The sequence below is a fragment of the Ornithorhynchus anatinus genome, chromosome X1 (assembly GCF_004115215.2).
Source record: "Ornithorhynchus anatinus isolate Pmale09 chromosome X1, mOrnAna1.pri.v4, whole genome shotgun sequence".
NCBI lineage: Eukaryota > Metazoa > Chordata > Mammalia > Monotremata > Ornithorhynchidae > Ornithorhynchus > Ornithorhynchus anatinus.
This window is the reverse complement of record NC_041749.1, coordinates 44,898,115-44,916,880: the sequence shown is the minus strand read 5'-3', so window position 1 is coordinate 44,916,880 and position 18,766 is coordinate 44,898,115.

Sequence of the window (18,766 nt, the reverse complement as noted above, 5' to 3'; positions counted from 1 at the left end):
CCCTATATTCTTGTGATTAACAATTCTATCTATGTTTTTCCAAATGCTCCCACTGTATATAGATATTTTGTGTCTGCCTATCTCCCCCATTAAATTCTAAGCTATTAAATTGTAATTGTAAGGAGGGTAGGGACCGTGCCTTAAACTTCTGTTGCACATTAAGTTCTGCCAGGACATGTTTTCACCAAGTGTTTTGGTTAGAGAATCACCACAGCTTAGTGGAAAGAACATGGTCCTGGGCATCAGGAGACCTGGGTTCTTATTTCAGCTCTGGCACTTGCCTGTTGTGTGACCTTGGGCATGTCCCCTAAGGTTACTTTGCCTCAGTTTCCTCCTCCATAAAAATGGTGATAAGCTACCTGCTCTCCCTCCCCCTGAGTCTGTGAGCCTGTGTGTCTTGTACCTATCCCCGAGCTCAGTACAGTACTTGGCAAATTGCAAGTCCTTAACAAATTCCACAATTACTAGTGCTTAGAACAGTGCTTGGCACATAGTAAGCACTTAACAAATACCAATATTATTATTATTACTATTAGAATATGATGACAGAATGGGGAAGCTTTCTTCCAACAAAATGCATTTGTCTGGATATGATGTGAAACAAAGTTGAAAGAAATGATAGTGTGCATTTGTGAGGCATCAAAGTATTATAACAGAGAGTTTTCCTTAATGTGAGGGTCTGCAAAAATGCTACCCTTCAGCATTAGAGGAGAACTAGGTGTAGCCTCCCAGGGATTTAGTACAGCACTCTGCACACAGAAGGCACTCAATAAAGCCAACTGACTGAACCTCTAAACTGTAAGCTCTCTGAGGGCAAGGAATGCATCTACCAACTCTGTTGTTCGGTACTCTCCCAAGTGCTTAGCACAGTGCTCTGCACGCAGAAAGTGCTCAATAACTACCACTGTTGATGATGATGATGATGATGATGATGAATACCAGGGAAACAGAACTGATTATTGGCAGGTGGGGAGCGGGGAGGGTGGACAGTGAAACACGCCCTTTAAAATGCCTATCCTTCAGGCCCTGCATTCAATCCCAGTCATTATAACAGTTGTTCTTTGCACTCCCAGTAAAATTACTATCTAAACCTGACCCAGTTTTGCTTTTCAAGAAGGCCAACCAGTACCTTCTCCTAGTATGAAGCGACAACATTAGAAAGTTCATAAAATAAGCCAAAAACAAACATGAATGACAAGGCAAACCTTGATGCTTCTTCATCTTCTGTACTCCTGCACCCTGGTTTTTAAAACGAGTCATATTTAGATTATGAAATAAAAATCTAATCCATGGATGTCACAAGACCTCATGGTCTGTAAACAAACTTCTAATCGGCCTCATCTCCACCTGTTCATCAACAAAAGAGCCTCTGCTTCTGAAATTCTCTGGATTATATTCCACAGTCTTCCATGTTAGCTGTTGGGGAGACAGCAAACAATCTGAAAACCAGGCAGTGTAGCAGCTAGTCAGACTTCACTAGGAGTCAATGGAAAATGCCCTCAAGGTTATGTGTGCGTTATACCTAAGGTGATCAGACAACTGGTTTTCAGCTGGTCTGATCCCGACTGGTGAGGATATGGCGCCTTTATTTTATTTTTTAGGGTAATTGTTTAGTGCTTACTATGTATCAAGCACTATTCTAAGCGCTGGGGTAGATACAAGATAATGAGGTTCGACACAGTCCATATTTCACATGGTCTTAATCCCCATTTTACAGACGAGGTAAATGAGGCTCAGAGAAGTGAAGTGACTTGCCCAAGGTCACACAGCAGACAAGTTGTGGAGCTATAATTAGAACCCAGATTCTCTGACTCCCAGGCCGGAGTTTTTCTTTTCAGCTCCCAGCTTCCTTCCATCCCAGCTCCTGCTCCTGATGGAAAGCAGCAATCATGCTCAGAGTGATCTGGGGGAGGGAACCCAAGAGCTCTGTATGAATAGGAATGGGAGTCAGGGGATCTATAATAGCTAGAATTTATTTATTTATTCTAGTGTCTGTCTTCTCCTCTAGACTGTAAGGTCTTGGGGGCAGGGAATGTGCCTATCAACTCTGTTGTATGGTACTCTCCCAAGCGCTTAATTCAGTGCTCTGCATACAGTAAGCACTCAATAAATGCCATTGACAGATTGATTGATTGATTGATTCCCCAGAGCAATACTCTAGGCTTGGGTAGCCTCAGACAGACTTCCACCAAAAGGCCCATGTGATGTTATCCCTTTATGCTGCATGCCGAACACATTGGGTGGAACACCATGTTTGTCTGTCTTTCAGGCTTCCCTGAAGGCCACTGGTGGCTTCCCTGGTCATTTCCCTTGGCAAGAGGGTATTATGGGTAATATGACAAATTATTGAAAATTGAATGCCGAGGTTCGAGACATCCAATCTCTGAATGGCTGATAAATGACCCTCTGAGGACCACTTAAGCCACACGTCCAGTGGCTGTGTGGATGACAGAACTGATTTTTGACTTTGTTGTGACTCTTGGTCATCTGGAAATTCATTTCTAATTATTTGTAGGAAATGTGAATAGGGTCCAATCACACTTCTGCATTTGGGAGCACAAAAACAAGGAAGTGCAGAGTTCCAGAGGTTAACAATCAGGAAATATCAAGATGAATTAAACTACAGACAACAGATCTACAATCCAAACTTGCTTATATATAGTTAATTATTAATCAGTAATGTAGCAGCACTAATTCCATGCCAGTATGTGAACAAACAAACATAGACTCAAAGCCATACCCAGCAAATGGGTGTTAGGGTAATTGGACTCCTCAGTCTAAGCCTGAAAACCACAACTGTCATGGGTTTGAAATCCTGTGACAGACAAACCTTCCCTTGAAGTGTAAGCTCCTTGTGGCCAGGGAACATGTATTTTGCTTCTGTAGTATTTGCCCATGCGATCAGAATGGTGCTCTTCACTCAGTAGCTGCCCAACAAATACATCAATTGATTAACTGATGATTTGGGTCCCAGTTTCTCATACCTATCTGGGCTCCCTTCCACAGTCTCTTTTCCTGAAAAATAAAAATAAATAAATGGTGGTATTTGTTAAGCGCTTACTATGTGCAGAGCACTGTTCTAAGTGCTGGGGGATACAAGGTGATCAGGGTGTCCCACGTGGGGCTCACAGTTTTAATCCCCATTTTACAGATGAGGGAACTGAGGCCCAGAGAAGTTAAGTGACTCGCCCACAGTCACACAGCTGACAAGTGGCAGAGCCAGAATTCAAACCCATGACCTCTGACTTCCAAGCCCGCACTCTTTCCACTGAGCCACACTGCTTCTCTACACATAAGACCACTCCATTCTGATTGCCTGCTGGCCCTTCAATGGGCTCTCTGCCTAACTCGACTTCATAAAGAGCTTCTTAAATGGATACCATCTTGAAAAAAGAGAAATGGACTAAAATTCAACTTCTTGTGTGCTCTCGACTGCCTCCTTACCTCAGCCAAGACTTCCTTCCCCCACACCCAGGACCGGCACCAGTTCCCCACTGCGCCATCGAGGAAACCCTATCCAGTCCTGCTTTCCACTGCTCCAGCTGGAATGAGAACATCACCGGCAGCACTGAGGCCTCATAAAACCTCTTGGCTGTTAGCTTGCTGTGAGCAAGAAATATGTCTACCAACTCTGTTGTAGTGTACTCTCCAAAGCACTTAGTACAGTGCTCTGCATGCAATAAGCACTCATTAAATACCACTGATTGATTGAGAGCTAGAAGCTGTGGGACCATTGCAATGGACTCTGAATCATGAGGAGAAATTCTGCTGCTCCAGCAACAGCTCTCTACTGTCTTCTGCTTTTATTTTGTGTACTGCATTTTTATCCTTGTCCTTTATGAGGTTCAAATGTTTCAGTGTGTATTGCTCCCAGTGTGCCTGTCTTCTCCCCAGCCCTTCGCAACTTCATAGATTGGGAACCCCTAAAGGAACAGGGTCTGTGTCTAATTCTCCTTTGTATTCTCTTTCCCAGTGCTCGTCACACAGTATGGGCTTAGTAAATATTGCTACTTCTACTCCATAGGAAGGATCTGTGTGATTAATTTTGAAAAGGGATATAGCTGGGTTCCTTCACTCAAAGACACCCGATGAGTTAATTCTCTCTTCCCCAGCCCCTCTGATATCTCTGGGGTCAAAATGGCCTAACACAAAGATTATGGGACTGAGAGACAGAAGACCTGGGTTCAAGTCTTAGCTCTGTCACAAACCTGTTGCATGTCCTGGGGCAATCCGCTTAATCTCTCTGGGCCTCTGTTTCCTTATCTGTAAAATGAGAAGAATAAAATCTGCTTCTCCCTACCTCACAGGGATGTTATAAGGATTATGCCATGTGAAGGCACTTTGAAAAATGGAAGTACTGTACAAATTCAAGGCGCTATTTTCTTTCTACTTACCTATTTCCTAGTTATGTACTTAGCAATAATCACATTATTCCTCCAGGTGCTCAAGAGAACTGAGAGAGTAATTAGAGGGAGTAATTTCCTCTGAAATTATAAAGATTAGGGCACAGAATACAGCAATGCAAACTCCAAAATCAATAACCAGTTTACTCATCTCTCTGACATTAAAGTTACAAAATTATTTGTAAGTAATTTCTGTCTCTTTTATTAAATCACAAGCTCCTTGACCAATCAGTCAGTGATATGTACTGAGTGCTTACTGTGTGAAGAGCACTGTACCAAGTGTTTGGAGGCACGCAATGCAATGCAAATAGTAAACATGACCCCTGTCCTCAAGTAGCTTACAATCTAGCATCCTGCTTCCGTTGTACTCTCTCAAACTCTTAGTATGGTGCTTTGTGCTCAGAAGGTGCTCAATAAATCTTAACAAGTGATTGATTTTGATTATCCCCTGTTGTAGTACAAAGAGTAGAACACGCTAATCCTTAAATTTTGAATTAGAATAACATTTGGGTTGACACACAGATTGCATTCTGCATTTGAGGCCAGGTGTCCACTCCACAAGGGTGAGGAGGGCCACTGTTCTCTGGCCTATTGGCTCTGGGCTCCCAGATTCCCTCACTCCAGACAATACCTGCAAGAAACCAATCAGGGCTGAAAAGCCACCCAGCAGTGGTTTTCTGGCCCATCAGCTTTTTTTAAGGAGGAGCAGCATGGACTAGTGGAAAGAGCATGGGCCTGGCAGTCAGAGGACCTGGGTTCTAATCCTCTTCTATGTACCTAGTGGGTGACTGTGGGCAAGTCACTTAACTTCTCTGGGCCTCAGTTCTCTAATCTGCAAAATGTGTATTCTCCCTCCTTCTTAGACTGTGAGCCCCTCATGGGACCTGATGATTTCATATGTACCCCAGTTCTTAGTATAGGGCATGGCACATAGTAAGCGCTCAAGAAATACCACAGTTATTCTATATAAAGCCCATCCCTGCCCTGTCCCCAACACTCTCAACCAAAAGTTGGCCGCAATACTTCTGGTCCTAACGATTTATTAATCAATCAGTGGTATTTATTGAGTGCTTATTGTACACAAAAGCATTATGCTAAGCACTTGGGAGAGTACAATATAACAGAGTAGGAAGGTACATTCCCTGCCCATAATGAACTTATAATATTCTTTCCAAGCAGCTAAAAATGCCCTTCAAAAATCATCTAGGGACTAAATGCTTGTTGCCAGGTGATAGTTTGATAAACAGCCAGAACTACAATAGATACAATAATAATTATTATTAAGCACTTACTATGTGCCAAGCACTATACTTAAGCACTGGGGTAGATACAAGATAATCAGGATGGACACAGTTCCTGTCCCATATGAGGCTCATGGTCTAAGTAGGAGTAAGACCAGGTATTGAATCCCCATTTTACAGATGAGGAACCTGAAGCCCAGATAATTTAAGTGACTTGCCTAGGGTCACACAGCAGACAAGTGGCAGAATTGGGATTAGAACTGTGATCCCTTGGGCTCCAGGCCCATGCTGTTTTCAAAAGGCTAAACTGCTTTCCTCCAGAGTATTTCCACTCCTCCTACTTTATCCTGTTGGTTTCAGAGGACTCATGACATGTTTCTTAAGTGATATACTAAAACAATAATTGTGACATTTGTTAAGCACTTACTATGTGCCAGGCACTGTACTAAGTGCTGGGACTGATACAAGGAAATTGGGTTGGACACAGTCCCTGTCTCACATGAGGCTCACAGTCTTAATCTCCATTTTACAGCTGAGGTAACTGAGGCCCAGAGAAGCTAAGTGACTTTCCAAGGTCACACAGTAGGTAAGTGGTGGAGCCAGGATTAGAACCCCGGAACTTCTGACTCCCAAGCCCATGTTCCATCCACTAAGCCACAAGAAAATTCTGAACACACAGTCCCATTCATTCAACCTATAATTTCCTGATTTGATTTTGCGCCCCCAGTCCCCATGGAATACTTTGATATGTACCACATACTAACTAGTAATGGGTATTGCGGAGCACCTACTGATTGCAATACATTATAATGGGCTCTTGGGAGAGTACAACAGAGGCACAAGACAAGTTACCTGCCTGTAAGGAACATGCCCTCCCCAATGGGAGAGACAGATATAAAAACATTTACAAAGAGTCAGATCAAAGTAAGGAAATTGAACAATCAATTGAAAATATATAGATGCACAAGTGAGAAGATGGATATAAGTAAATAAGTCCATGCCAAGGGTGGGGCATTTTGGCTCATACAATCCCAGATACTAATAATGGAGACTTGGGAGTAAAGAAGTGGGATGAGAATTCTAAATCCAAGATGCAGAAAAAGGTGTTAATGACTCGAGAAATAGCATTAATAGTTCTGGCCATGGAATAAATAAAATTTGGTGAGTTCCTAATCAACCAGGCAGCCAATTAATTGTATTTATGGAGCGCCTATTGTATGCAGGGGTCTATCTTGGCACTTGGGAGAGTACAACACATGCTGTTGGAAGACCTGATCCCTGCCCTCAAGGACCTTACAGTCTAGAGCAGAAGACAGACACTGAAATAAATTACAGGGGAGAGAAAGCAAAAGAGCTTAAAGGTATCTCCTTATGTGCTATGGGGGTACCTAAATGATGGGGAAGTTTTGAAGTGGCAGGAGTGGGAGAAATAGGGTGGGGAGATGAGAGATTAATCAGAGAGGATTTCCTGGAGGAGATGCTCTCAGAAGGGCTTTGAAGATGGGGAGAGCAGTGGTCTGCCAGCTATAAAGTGGAAGGGACTTCTAGGTGGAGGGGAGGGAATAAAATGGCAAGAGACAAGAAGGAGGCACAGTGAGTAGTTTGACTTGAGAGAAACAAAGCTCATGAGTAAGTTTGTGGTAGAAGAGCAAGCATAAGTAGTGAGGAGAGAGCTAAACTTATTTACACCTTCCTCAGAACTCATGTATATCTATGAATGCCCTCAATTATTTATTTTGATCACTCTAATTTCGAATATCTTTATGTTTCTCTCCCCCATTAGATTGTAAGCTATTTGTGGTCAGGGAATGTGTCACTTCCTTTTCTATAGTACTTAAGTGCCTAGTACAGTGCATCATATCAAGTAGAAGCCTCTAGGCTAGCAATACAACTAATATTAAAGCTGATGGTGGGGAATTTCTGCTTGATGTGGAGAGGAATGGGTGACCATTGGAAGTTTTTGAGGAGTGGGGGGCCTTCCAAACCAACCGTCCATCAAACAGTGGTATTTACTGAGCATTTATTGTGTGCAGAGTGCTGTTCTAAGAACTTAGGAGAGTACTATGTAATACAGTTGGTAGACAAGATCCCCGCCCTCAAGAAGCTCACAATCCAGTGCACAGAACAAAGTTTTAGAAAAACAATCCAGGCTGCAGAATGAAATATGGAGAGGGGAGAGACTGAAGGCAAAGAAGTCAGTGAGGAAATTGATACAAGTTCTCATTTTCCTTTTATTCCATTGGCCCTTTATCTCAGAATGGAATCTTAATTTACAGGTAAGTTATTCAACATGTTCCTAGAAAATATTTATGACCTGAACACACTGTTTCAAAACTGGCTAAGGGATGAAAATGCCAGACCTAGTGCATGTGACTTTTTCTCTGGCAAGTGTTTTCCAAATATAAATGTGATTTGACAAATGACTTCTGTGGATGCATCGCAACAGCCCAAATGTTTCATTATAAACATTTCTGTCACCAAACTTCCCCCAAACAGAAATGTCTCTGTTATTGTAGCAAAGTCAACAGGCGTTTGCTCTGGAACTATTAGGACAAACCAGCTTTCTAGAAAATGTTTTCACAGTCCAGCTGCCACTTTATCCCCATGGACCAAGAATGTTCGTGAGACTGCTATGTCTGGGGAGTGTATGTGTTTGCCAAACATTTGGGCAGTTAGAATGGCTCAAGCATCCTGAAAATTGGAGATCACATTGCATCCACTCAGAGGTGTGTTTGAAATTGTCTGTTCTTGCAGTGCTATTTTCCTGGATCAAGGGCCCCATTGGGATCCATTTCCATCACACTGATTTGGGAATTCTCCTATTACAATGCCACAAAACCTATCCCTGAACTCCCCATGCCCCTGGCGATTGAGAAATCAGAATCTTGAACTCAGGACTCAGCAGACTGATTTTTTTTATCATTTTCCAAGAAAGTCTGAAAATCATAAGATCCTGTGTCTGCCTTTTGCCCTCAGATCGATAGGGACCATGAACTGAACTGATCGCCAACTCTGGACATTTGTAAAAAGTAAAAGGGAGCAGAGCTTAATTGAATAATTGTGGAATTTGTTAAATCCTTCGATTGTGCCAAGTGCTGGAGTAGGTACAGGATAATCAGGTTGGACACAGTCCCTGTCCCACGTGGGACTCATAGTCTAAGTAAGAGGGAGAGCAGGTTTTCAATCCTCATTTACAGATAAGGAAACAGAGGCAGAGAGACCTTTAGCATCTTACCCAGCATCACAGCAAAGGTAAGTGGCCATGCTGGGATTAGAACCTAGGCCTGTTCTCTTTCTCCTAGGCCACACTGCTCCCTTAATTTGTGCTATGGTTCAGCCCTGGGACTTGTTCAGGAGCTCCAGGACTGCTAAACCGAACCTGGGTACTGCTCAAGTGCAAATTTACTCCCCCAGAGAACAGAGCCATCCTTGGTTTCCTTTCAGGTGTCGTCTCCCCCTCCACCACCACCACCACCACCAACTGCAAGCAGCTTGCCTCAAGGTACAATTTGTTCCACTCCAGCTAAAAGGGCTAGAAGAAAGGTCTGAGGTCCCAATCCAACCATCAGTCAATAGTATTTACTGAACACTTACTGGATGCAGATCACTGGATTCAGCACTTGGGAGAGTAGCTACACAGAGTTGGGTGGCATGATTCCTGCCTTCTAGGAGCTTATAGTCTAGTGGCAGCAGGGATAGACATTAAAATCAATTACAGCTAGGGGAAGTGCCGAGAATTTAGCAGAGTTCAGCCCCAAGAGCAGGGGAGTTTGCCATACTCCTCAAACATCTCCTCCTCCCTCTGCCCCTTCCCCTGCTGGGTTCCTGAGGGAAGAAACATGGGGCGCCTTTCCCATTAGGAGGTCAGCACTGAAGTGGTCACTGCTGCTCACAACTTGAGCCGCATCATTACAGGTCTTTAAAGATTTGGGGCAAGGAAGATCAGTAGTCTTCACTCTCAGTGGGTAGAGAATGTGTCTACCAGTTTTGTTGTATTCTCCCAAGTGCTTAGTAATAATAATAATAATAATTGTGGTATTTGCTAAGCACTTACTGAGTGCTTAGCACTGTACTAAGCTCTGGGGTGGGTACAAGCAAATCAAGTTGGACACTGTCCCTGTCCCACATGGGGATCATGGTATAAAGAAATTGAGAAGCAGCATGGTTCAGTGGAAAAGACCCGGGCTTGGGAGTCAGAGGTCATGGGTTCTAATCCTGCTCCGACTCTTGTCAGCTGTGTGACTTTGGGCAAGTCACTTAACTTCTCTGTGCCTCAGTGACCTCATCTGGAAAATGGGGATGAAAATTGTAAGCCCCATGTGGGACAACCTGCTCACCTTGTATCCCTCCCAGCGCTTAGAACAGTGCCTGGCACATAGTAAGCGCTTAACAAAAACCATCATGATTAATCCTCATTTTACAGATGTAGAAACTGAGGCTCAGAGATGTGAAGAGACTTGCCTAAGGTCACACTGCAGGCAAGTGGCAAACAGAGTTCTGCATACAGTAAGCTCTCAGTAAATACCACTGAATGATTAAACAGAGAGAAGAAAGAGAAGGGGCCAAGGTGAACAATACTTAACCCAGACAGTTTCTTCATCCCTAACCTGCAATTGGCACAGGTTCCTTCCACAGCCGTTAAGACCTCTACCAGTCCACCAGCAAGACTCCCAACTTTGCTGCAGTATCCATGCTGCTTCTTACCACTGCCAGGATCGGCTGGGCCCCACCTGTTCCCTCCCACCCATCCATAAAAGCCTCTGCGAAGCCTAGCTCGGTCGCCAAAGCGCCATTCTGACGCCGAGTGAACTTTTCGCTCTGCATATTTCTGTTTAAAAAAAAACTTTATATGCAAAGAAAATAAAGAGCCACAACTGGGTTATGCAACAGAGCGGCATCACCTCTCAGAGTAACTTAGGAAGTAATTAGGAGTCGTTTTATAGGCAGAAAACCCGCTGGGCCATAGACTAGTAAAAGACTGCCATAGTCTTCTCATTGAGGTGTTCGGGGATTCTGGTAACAGGTGGCTGGGCTGCGTGGATAATTACCTACTCAATATGCTTATTGTAAAAGGCACATCCTCCTTTTCCTCTCCACTCAAAAATGGAAAATATCAAGAAATGTAAATGCTTTCCAATCGCCTGCTGTTTATACTTCTCGGCTTGGTGGAGTAAACAGGATATCGTATGCTTGTAGGAAACAACCTCTTGGATATATCAGAAACATAGAGCCTCTTTCCTGCCAGAGGCATCTCTGAGCGGTTACAAAGAGGAAACTATCATCAAACACTTTGGTGAACTGTGCTAGGAGCCCGTCCACCAAATAAATGGTGATAAGCCAGATCAATCCCTATTTCTTTATTAAACTTAATAAAATAAAACCATGGAAAGGGTAATAATAAAATGAAAATGATAATTAAGTTGGGCCTGGAAATATCAGGGAGGCAGTCGATGCTGTGGAGTGCCTGTGATGTCCAGAGTGCAGTACTAGGAACCTCTGGGGAGAGTTAAGAGGAGTCAGCATTTGTGTACAGAAGGTGTTGCTGCAGTGGAAAGAGCCTGGTTCGGGGAATCGGGAGGTCTACCTTCCGATCCTAGCTCTGCCTGCTGACTCTCTGCTACCCGTAAGGAGGGTTTTAGACCAAAGAACGACTTGGGGATGTCTATGACATGACAGGCTCAGCAGGAATCCTGAAAGATAAGTGGCTAACGTGGGCAGGGAAGACAGCCTGCTGGGTCATAATGCTATGGCCCAGTCTCAACACTGTGTGATCGGCACACTGGCTCTGAAAGAGTCCTGCAAGGGAAAACATGTCAGTGCGTGTTGTAGTGTGCTACTCCTCTGCCACATAACTTGCTCTTTGCACTCTGTGCCCCAAAGTGAGAGCCACCAGCATGGAAGACTAAGCCCTAAATAAGCCCTCATTTCCCCTTACCTCCCTTCTGCATCCACTATGCACTTGACTATGTACCCCTCAAGCATTCTGATACTCACCCCAGCCCCACGGCACTTATGTTTATATTCTTATACTCGACTATTTCTCCTATCTGTAATGTATTTTACTGTTTCCCCCTCTAGACTGTGCTGCTCTTTGTGGACAGGAGACATGTCTACCGACCCTATTGTACTGTACTCTCCCAAGCACTTAGTATGGTGCTTTGCACACTGTAAGTGCTTAATAAGTACCGTTGATTGATTGATTATTATATTATAATTGGTACCTGTTAAGGCCTTACTATGTGCCTAGCACTGGGGTAGAGCCAATATAATCTGATCAGACACAGTCCCTGACCTTCATGGGGCTAACAGTTGAAGAGAGAGGAAGAGTAGGTATCTAATTTCCATTTTACAGATGAAGAAACTGAGGTACAGAAAAATTAAATAATGTTTAATAATAATTGTTGCATTTTTCAAGTGCCTACTTTTGGCTAAGCGTGGTTCTAAGCATTAGGGTAGGAACCGTATAAGCAGATTGGACACACTTTCTGACCTACATGGGGTTTGCCAACCTAGAGGGAGAATTGAATTCCCATTTTATAAATGAAGAAACTGAGGCACAAAGAAGGTAAGTGACTTGCCCCAGATCTCCCAGCAGGCAAGAGGCAGATCCAGGATTAGAATCTAGGTCCTCTGACTCCCAGGCCCAAGCTCTTTCCACTACGCCAAGCTGCTTGCTCACACACACACACACACATACACACACACAGTGAGAAAAAAAAGCACAACTAGAATTATTCAGAGGCAAAGCCCTACTTTTGAGGAGGCAAAATGAATGGTAAAAGTTATGGAACTTAGTGGAGCAATGGGGTCCTGGTGAAAATGTAGGAGGGCTTTGTAGTCAAGACAAGTCTTTGAAGACTTTGGAGAAAGCAGTGAGTAAGGGCAGGGGTTGAGGGGGAGGTGTAGAGCACAGCAGGTCAGAATGATCTGGGTTCTAATCCCAGCTCAAGCACTTGACTGCTGTGTGACCTTGGACAAGTCACTTAACTACTCTGTGCCTCAGTTATCTCATCTGTAAAATGGGGATTAAAGCTGTGATCCCCTCACATGACATGGACTGTGTCCAATCCGATTAGTTCATGTCTGCCCCAGCACTCAGTACAGTGCCTGGCACATAGTAAATGTTTAACAAATACCATTAAAATAAGGTGGTGGAGAAAGGAGAATGGCTCAGAGGGGAGAGGTTAGAGGGATAAACAGAGGCTGCAGTTCAGTCATCCAAGCACTGCTGGGCACAGATGAGATGTGTGGGAACTTGGATCGGCCAGTGCCAGCTGGGGGCTGAATCCACTTAGACTGTGAGTTGGAAGAACTGGGTTCTCACCGGGCACCTACCACAGACTTAACCAGTCGCAACTCCCCATGGCAAATTAAACAGGCCACTTGGCAAATCGGTGTTATCGTTGGTCACTGTCCAAAGTGGAGATTCCAACTGGCCACCGGCAGCCCTGCAAGCAGAAAATGAAGCCAAACGGAAACCTGGTTCCTGCCTCTGCAGCAAAACCACGCCCTGATCTTGCCACCCCATGGGTCTGAGGCTTTGTCCATGGAAATCTTCCCAGACACAGCCACACATCCCACTGCAGCTGGAAGGGGGTTTCAGAGGGACCTCCGTCTGCTCTGAATTCAAGTTCCTGGTAACACTGCAGTCAGGATTCCTGATTTTCTGCACTTTGCAAAATCCTCTGGGATTCTTTGGTTTTAAAAAAACTGGTACTTGTTAAGCACTTACTTTGTGTCAAGCACTTTACTAAGTGCTGGGTTGGATAGGAGATCATCAGGATGGACACAGTCCCTCTCCCACATGGGGCTCCCACAGCCTAAGTAGGATTTAATATAATTTAATGATTTAATTTAATGATTTAATCCCCATTTTACAGATGAGGGAACTGAGGCAAAAGTTAAGTGACTTGCCCAAGGTCATACAGCAGACAATCAGCAGAGCCAGGATTAGAACCCAGAATGTTTTTATGGTATTTGTTAAGCACTTACTATGTGCAAGGCACTGTCCTACAAGATACAAGATAATCACGTTGGACACATCCCACATGGGGCTCACAGTTGCAATCCCCATTTAGAGTTGAGGTAACTGAGGCACAGAGAAGTTAAGTAACTTGCCCAAGGTGACACAGCAGACAAGTGGCAGAGCTGGGATTAGAACCCAGATCCTCTGACTCCCAGGCCTGTGCTCCTTCCACTAGGCCATGCTAATTCTCTTGCCAAGACCTTCACCTGGGATTATCTCTGATAGCCCAAACTCTTCTAAAAAAAATTCCTTAGGTAAGAAGCAAATATTCAGTCCCTGTATGCTACTAATAGCATTTATTGAAGACCTACTGTGTTGGTTTAGGGAGCAAAAGAGTGAAAAGCAGCATGGCCTCGTGGAAAGAACAAGAACCTGGCAGTCAGCTGATCTGGCTTCTAAATCCCTGCTCTGCCAATTGACTCCTGTGACATTGAGCAAATCACTTAGCTTCTCTGTGCCTCAGTTTCCTCATCTATAAAATGGAGATGAAATCTTATTCCCTCCTACTTATTCTGTGAGCCCCATGTGGACAGGGACTGGGTCCAACCTGATTGTCTTGTATCTGCCCCAATGTTTAGTACAGTGCCAAGTACATAGTAAGCTCTTGGCAAGCATTATTGTTAATATTATTGATACCTGATGCCTACCGTGGCCTGAAATGAGTACCTTTTGTATGCAGGACACTGTATGAGCGCTTATTATTCTTGGTGCCTCCTGAGTGCAGGACCTTGTACTGGACACCTACTGTGTACAGAGTACTGCACTAGGCACCTGGAAGACTACATTGTAAGTGAAAGACACAAAGGCTGTGTCTTGGAGGTGCTTAGAGTTGCCAAAGTGCTCTTCGTTCGACCAGACATCAGAATGGAGGGAGGCAGAGGAGGGAGGCAATCGGTTAAACTCTCCCCAAGTGTTAGAGCAACATTCTTCTATTTGAAGGACTGGATGAGAAGTGGAAAATGTTGACAGAAACTATCCCTAACAGCAGCTGGAGTGGGACAAAGCAACAGCGCTGTGTAAACAGAAGCAAATTAGAATGGATTTTTGGTCACTGTTTAAATTCTCAGCTTTTTCTTGTTCCCAAAGTGCAAAACTCCTCCCTGGGCCTGAGAAGCGGGAGAGAGAGAGAGCATGTGTGGTGTAGGAAAAGAGGCCTGGCCTTGAGCCAGGAACACTTCAGTATTTCACACTGATGAGGTTCCCCTCCACAGAGGAGTGACTACCAGCACCAGTCGGACTGAAAATGGCTCTGAGACACCTTTCAAGCTAGTACTTCTAGAATGTTGCGTTTTACAGCCAGTTCTGTGTGCCTTTAGCCTGCGTGCCTTTACCGGAGCTTCTAAGGAAACTCTGAGCCTGACAATAAACACAACGTCAAGTAGTTTGCACCATGACTCACAGAGCCCCTCTGAGCTCATTCAGCTTTTCAGCATAGATCACACCCGGCCTCGCAATTCATCACTTCAGACCGAGAGCCCTGAGCGCAGGCTGGAGGGGGAGAGGGCAGCTGGTTCCGGGAGCCAGATGGAACGTTTCTGAAGTCGTCATCCCCATCATCATCCTTATCTTATGGACCGAGCACCTCCTGTGAGCAGAGCCCTGGACTAAGCCCTTAGAAAAGTAAGCCCTTGAGTTTGGATCTCTGCCCTCAAGGGGTTTACATTCTAGAAGTTAATTTAATCTGTGGGTACTTGGCACTACCCTAGGCATCGTGCACAGAGTTTAAAGCTCTGGTCCCCATCCTCCAGGATCCTAGAGGCTGATACAGACAGCCACAGCTTAGCCAGACATGTGAAAGTAGGTGTGGCAGAACCAACTCAAAACCAAAAAGCAAGCGGGAGAAGCATCTGGTGGCAAGAACGCAATGAAGAGTCAAGGAAAAATAAAAAACACATTTCTAATAGAGGCAATAGTTCCTGCCTGTGGGTTCTGTGTTGTGGAAAGTGTCATTTGTCAGTTTTTGGAGGTGATGTGGCAGAGGGTGAGTTCAAAAATGGCCGAATCCCTCCATTTAGTCCAGGAAGGCTTCCGGAAGGAAGCGGGGACTTCACTGCCCAAGAGGCATTTTTAGACTCAGAGAGCAGTGGGAGAGAAGGCGGGGACAGGGAGAACTGGCTAGGGAGTAATTTTTGTCAGAAGCTAGATAGAGGTTACTCTGGATCAATATAAATGGTTTGGTTACCTGCCCCTGGTCCTGGGGTGCTGCAAACCTTTGGGGAAAAAGATTCCAGAAGGGGTAGGAAGGGGAAGAGGGACATCTTCAAGGAGCATATTTCTTATTTCATGGGGACCAAGTGGGGGTGGTTGGAGGGGAAACAAGAAAAGAGGAAAGAAGGGGGTTTTCTGCTACTTCCATGGAAGAAATGAGGGCGGGATGGAGGAATATCATCCTAGTAGACATGCCCTTAAATTGTACTATTTGGTTGGTGCTTACTATGTGTTAAGCACTGTACTGAGCATTCAGGTAGGTGCAATACATGTAGATTGGACACAGTCCTTCCCCACCACCACCCTGACATAAGAGGCCCCATCTTAGATCCTCAGCTGGAATTTTGAATTGCATTTCTTTATTCGTCCTTCAAAAAGTGCTTTCTGGCAGCTGTCCCAAATCTGAACAAACCACCCCTCCCAGCCCCCAGACTGACCCATTCTTGCAAGCAAATGGGAAGCACTCAAGACCAGGGTGACATGTTCCCAAAACGGATGAAATTGGTGAGGGATCCAATGAGATGGAGCCAAGCCGTAAAACCCTCATCATTAACATGGCACGCGTACTCCACCCAGGGCACGGATGGTCTCCCAAGAGCTTTCCAAGAATGTTAACTAAATAACTGTTGGCACGCTCCTTGGGAAAACTATAAAGTAGTGCTAGATGCATCTTATGAGCAGAGAAACCCAGGCTGAGATGTTAAGTGTTGGCAGTAACTCGGAAAGCTAGCTTTATGCCCTGCCCTCATCTTGTTCAGATTTAGCCCTCTATTTCCCAGTGCCCCCGCTGGAAACTGGCTCCACAGAGTTTGCATACTAAAGCCATTAATGAGTCTTTCTGGCTTCTCCTTTCAGTGGGTTCTCCTCTGAAGGAGAATTTGCCAGGAAATACCCTTTGGCGAACTGAGGCAAACAACTTGAAAATGGATTGCTCACAAGGACACACTGGCCAGATGAAGAAAGTTGTGCAGACTGCTCCTAGCTCTGACTCTCTCACCACTGCAATCTCGTTGTGGGCTGGGAATGTGTCTGCTTATTGTTGTATTGTACTCTCCTGAGCGCTTAGTACAGTGCTCTGCACACAATAAACATTCAATAAATAAGACTGAATAAATGAATGAATAACATCTAGCTCTATCTAGGCCTGATCCAGGGAACTCTGTTGGGGCTGCTTTCTATTCTGAGATCCACCACTGGATTGGTAGAACTGCTACCCAAAAGATCAGTCAGTAAATCAAAATACAGTGTGAAACACTTGGGAGAATATACTGCCCACAAGGACCTTACAGTTAAAGGGGGAAACAGACAAAATTGATTTTAAAATAGCAGGAGGTTATAATAGGAAGAAGCATAAATATATTAGGATGAAATAAGTAAATATTTGAAGATATACCTATATCTATACATATATAGACATCTAGATAAATGTCCATAATCGGTAAAGCTGGGCATAAAATCTATGTGCTAAAGCATAACTGTTGGGTTGATACAATTTGGATGTTAGAGATTAATCAGGGAAGGCTTCCTGGAGGAGGTGGAATTTCAGGAGGACTTTGAGGATGGAGAGAGCAGTGGTCTGGTGAAATTAGGGGGAAGGGAGCTCCAGGTCGGGGGAATGGGGTGAGTTAGGGGTTAGAGGGTGAGAGAGTCAGGAGGGGGCACCAGCAAGACAGCGAACTTGGGAGGAGCGATGAGCCCAGGCTGAGTGAAGAACTCCTGAAATCTTCATTGTTGGGAAATTCTCCAAGCCAGGAAGGAAAAATGTGGACATTTTTAGCTCCAGAGTTGTCCAGTCTTGAAAGGAAAAAGTTCAAGCACCATCTGTCTATTCTTTGGCTGGGGCCTCTCCACACCCAGGGGAACGAAGGCGGCTTCTCCTGGAGAACAGGCCCAGGGTGTCTGACGGAGCCACATGTGTTTCCATTCTGCTGGGGATGTTGCAGGAAGTGCTCCTCATAAAACGTGAAATTATTACAAATGAGAACATGAAAGCTGCCAGGGGCCAGAGCTGAAGCCAGTGGCTCCTCCAGAGCCCTTTTATGAGGAGCTTCCGCGAATCCCCATAAACATCTTCCCCGAGGAGCCAGGGTGCCAACCCCCTCACCAGTCCATCCTGGCACCGCTTCAGGCACTGGATTCCGGACTGGTTTGGCCACAGGGGACCCGGCTGTCGACTCCTGGAGGGCCAGCTGGCTTTCGGTCAAGCAATCAGCCCGAGGTATCTGCTGAGCGACTCTTGAGTGTGAAAGCAGTGTAAGGAATGCAAGGGAGAGTAATAATAATAATGACAGTGATATTTATTGAGCACTTTCTACGTGCCAAGCACCGTACTAAGTGCTAGGGTAGATACAAAATGATCAGGTGGGAAGCAGTTATTGTCCACATGGGGCTTACCCTCGACATACAACAAAAACCGGATACACATTCCCCATCCTTGAGGAGCTTAGAATCTCAGACAGACAGAAGTTATTTAAAAATAGTGGGATCAGGAGGAAGAACGAGGAACCAATAAGGGTGGAGAGGACCGCAGGGGGAAACGCTCAAGATGGGGGGGAGGCAGGGGTCAAGGGAGCGCTAGCACGGGTAGGGGGGAATCATGGTCCCAGCTTGGGCTCAGGAGAGCCCCAGGGGGTGATTCCCCTGCTTTTGGGTGAATTTGGGGGCCCAGATTTTGAGGCCCAGCCTTGGTTCCATGTTGGTATGAGTGGAAGCCCAGGCACTGTGGCCCACTGTCAGTTGTCCCAGTCCCGGCAGCCTTTGAGAGCCAACTGCATTTGTGCTACATCAGCACAGTAGATTGGCTACAGATGGATGGACCCACTTTGCAGCAAGAAAGGGTTGGGTTAAAGAGCAAGCGCCTCAATAATTACTATGGATGAGTTGATTGA